Below are 4,229 nucleotides of genomic sequence, written 5' to 3' on the forward strand. Positions count from 1 at the left end.
CGGGGGACGTCCGCATTTGGTCCGCGGTGGAACGTTCGCTCGCGGACTTTCGGGGGACGTCCGCATTTGGTCCGCGGTGGAACGTTCGCTCGCGGACTTTCGGGGGACGTCCGCATTTGGTCCGCGGTGGAACGTTCGCTGGCGGCCTTTCGGCGGACGTTCGCATTTGGTCCGCGGTGGAACGTTCGCTGGCGGACGTTCCGAGGACATTTTGTTCAGGCCAGTTCGCGAACGTCCCTATTTCGTCCCTCAATGGCATGCCATAACAACACTTGCAAAATCCAGCCGCCCAAAATCTGCCTTTTATCAACAACAACCTGACACTTTGTAACTCAGACAAACGGAAAATTGTACTAAAATAAACCCATATTGTATTTTAAAAGGGGATTTAGTTATTCCTTAAAATGTGATAATGGAAAGTGTTTGCAAAAAATTTTTTTTTTTTGTAGATTGACAATATATTGCAAATAAACAAGGCCTAGTAAAATATGATCTAAATAGCTATTGCAAATAACTTTCGTGTTACTAACTTATCAATATCACTAATGAAAGACGTCTTCAAATCACGAGTTTGTTTTATAATTTGAACATATAAATACGATACCCTTCAATAATATTAATAGGACATAGGCTACAATTTATTATGCATTTCACATGCATGAGAAAAAGGTTGAATCTCCGGATCTGAATCGACTTCAACTGATGAATGCATTCAATGAAAACGTGAAGAATGAAAAAGCACATTCCTGGAAAGAAGGTGGAAATAACACAGGTAAGAAAAATAACATTTTCCTACCCATTTACTTGTCAAATTGTTGGTCAGATGAAGGCGATTGGTTTTATTCAAAGAAAGGCTATTTTAAGAAAAATATTTTAACAACTGCATTTAACCTGATAACCGTCACGATGACGAGGACGTGCTGAAACTCTCTTTGCTTAAATTAGCTCAAAATTACTATCAGATGTAAGTAATTACCTTGACAAACTATACATCATTAAAAAGATCTAAGACTAAAGTTTAATTTTGTTACCTCTGTTTTATTCTCAAAGTCTTATAATGACCGTAATGTGTTAATATGTGCCAGGAGTTATGAATATGATCTTGGGCGTCGCTACCTTTTGATTGTAATATGCGCGTCATTTGCTCCCATTCATAAAAAACTCCTCCTTGGTCGTCATGAAGACACTCGACAAAACAACTTCCCTCAGGGCTTTTACTTCAAATGTGTGCAGATGTGGAGAAATATTGATAGATTCTCACATGTTTGAGTCAAATTTCTATACAGATAAGTATTATTTATTCAATCTTTATCCAAAATCCGCGGATGTGTGATTATGAGCGCAGTAGACTGTGTTATGCTGTGTTTTCAATTCATTCTGGCAGCCGGAGGGCGCTGGAAAGCTGTACTACTGAAAATTCACCCCTTATGGAACACATGAAGAACAGACACACCATGTGACATTCAGGAAGTATCTGACATTTCCAAAACAGCTTCCTGAGATCGTTATATCGCTATTTTATGCAGATAGACACGTTTTAAGACAATAAACACACAATCGCGGCAATATATGGTTGGTCTGTGTTCTTTATGCCATGTTGGGTGGTTTCATAATAGATGATATTTATAATGCAATGCTATTCCACATAGCTTTTAGCATTGTATATTTTCTGTCAGATTTTTTGACCCGAAGCTACATGAGATCACATATTGTTATATAAAACACTCGACTTATAAATTATAAAGTGATATGAAGCAAGTTTTGAATAAAACATGATTTTAATCGTATAAATTGTTGTTTTGCTGGTGTGCTAAGCTAACATGCTAGCTTGCCCTAGATGCACCTGCCACTGAGTAAATACTTTATTTTTATGAACATTTTCTAAATGTAAAACTACTGAAATGCTTATTTGGACGAAATGCATTCGATAGAGTCTCAGTGAGGGTAAAGTGAGAGGTTTGATTTAGAAATGAGGTTTGAATAGAACAGTTTGAATAGAGAATCGTTAGTAATTATAATGCAGACAAAAGAATAATAATAAGAGCCATAACCAGTCCGCAGAAGTGTGAATGTGTGCCTGGGAGACAAACTGAATGGGGCAGTTTGCACCTCTAAACAATAGAGGCAAAATAGAGAATGAAAGCTGAGAAGACATGGCAATAAACATCAGTTGATATTTTAGAGATATCTCAAAATAAAATCACATGAAACGATCTTGTAAAACGTTTAATAAAATTCAGAGTTTTAGACTGATCATCTTCAGATCTGAAATATAACATGGTCAGACTTGTGGCTTTAGCTGTAGTGCATTTCTAGATTTCTCCAAGGCCCACTTCAATTTTATTTTCATAAAGATATTTCATACAAATAAATTTCTAATAACTTTACAAAACTTTGAAGCTTATTATAGCTTTTTTTTATTATAAAAAATATTATCATTTTGACTTTACAGTAAACTGCCAGGTGTCTGCTTTCAGATGAGACCATAATTATGCTTTTAGTGCAAAGGATTCACAAACTGTATTTGTTTTAGTCTGAGTATACATTTCTTAGGATTTTTTCAAAATTTAGAAATCAGCTTAACAGGTTAAGACTTTTAATTCAGCTTAAATAACAACACACACACACACACGTCATGGTGCGCTATCTTTCTGGGGACTCACCATGTAATGGTTTTTATGCTGTACAAACGATATATTCTGTCCCCCTACACTGCCCCTGCCCCTGAACCCACCCATCAAAGGAAACTACCTGCATTTTTACATTTTCAAAATAACTCATTATGTATGATTTATAAGCTTTTGTACCCATGGGGACCTCAATTTAAGTCCCCACAGTGACACGAGTCCCCATGAGTCTGTGTGCATTCAGGTTGAAGTCCCCAGCAGGCTAGAAAAACATGTACACACACACACACCACACACACACACACACACACACGAAGAAAAAAGTGAAATATAGCCTGCACTGGGAGATACAAGCAAGAGTCGATCAAATGCGCCTAACCGTGTGACGTCATTGTTTGAGGTACGCGCAGCACGTATCCATGGCAACGATTAGCTGCGTTGAGAGAGAGAGACCGTTAACGGTCCTGCCGGATTTCCTCAGCTCAGAAGCGGCTTTTAGTTCTCTTTCGTCGTCGAAAAAGGTATTTATAATTTTAGATTAGCTGACATTTTAGCTATCATAACAATTGTTAATCTTGTAAAGTTTAAAATATGACAATTTCACATTTTAAAAGGTTTCCTTCGTGTAGTAAGTTAACGTTACAGCTGCAAACCGTTAACGTTAAGTTATGCTAACACTTTTTAAAACTGAAATGAGACAACTTTATCTGATATTGACAAATATAGGGCTTAAATATCGAACTTTCCAAAGTAAATACACACTGAGGCAAAAGACAAAAGCCTAAATTGGGACGGCCTGATGTTATCCTGGAACATGGTCTAACGAAATCAAGTTTTTTTTTCAATAGACAAACGATGACACTTCTAGTATTAGTCATATAAGATAATAACACTACTGAATGTGTTCATTTTGTTGTTTTAGGTTAGAAGCCAACGAGAAGAATTGCCATCGGACTGCAGTTACACAGCTGACGACCAGAGACGCGCGTGTGCGCGCACACACAGCTGCCTGCGCGTACACCATGGTTTACACACACGAACACCCATGGAAAGAGCACATCACCTTTACAGTTGTTCAAATAAAATAAATATATTTTGTTCGTTACAATTCCTACGTGTCTGTTTACTTTGGTTTCCCGAAATGCAAAATAAAATCGAATAAAACGCTGGTAAATAGAAAGTCCCATAAACGTCCTGAATGGCCGCTTGACGTCCTGTGAACGTCCCCGTGAATGTCCGGAGGACGTCTTTGAGGACGTCCGCGGGACGTCAAGAGGACCCTACACATGGACGTCCGGGGGACGTTCGCGGAGGCCATTTAGGGGACGTTCTTGGGACCTTTTTTTGTTAGCTGGGATTATTCCTTATTAAACACTCAACAGATATTGTCTGATTATCGTTATTGAGAAAACCCCCCAAAAAGCAAGATATTTTTTTGTCAATATCGCACACATATGCGTTTTATAGTGCGCGTGACATGTTTGCCGCTCAAAATGTCAAGCTACCAATGCCTTTCGACATGGTCTCTCTCCCTTGACCATTCGCGGCTGTAACAGCAGGTTAGTGAAGACATGCTAAATTACCTAACATACATACACATGA

At 38.3% G+C, this 4,229-nt stretch overlaps 1 long non-coding RNA gene across 1 annotated transcript; it reads left to right on the forward strand.

Annotated features, from left to right (window-relative positions):
• The first annotated feature begins 673 nt into the window (after window positions 1-673).
• On the forward strand, window positions 674-3,735 carry LOC137089624 (uncharacterized). The gene is made up of 2 exons (XR_010907736.1): window positions 674-772; window positions 3,550-3,735. It is a non-coding gene; the product is annotated as an uncharacterized lncRNA (long non-coding RNA).
• Window positions 3,736-4,229: the final 494 nt, after the last annotated feature.

The sequence above is a fragment of the Pseudorasbora parva genome, chromosome 9 (genome assembly GCF_024679245.1).
Source record: "Pseudorasbora parva isolate DD20220531a chromosome 9, ASM2467924v1, whole genome shotgun sequence".
Taxonomy (NCBI): Eukaryota; Metazoa; Chordata; class Actinopteri; order Cypriniformes; family Gobionidae; genus Pseudorasbora; species Pseudorasbora parva.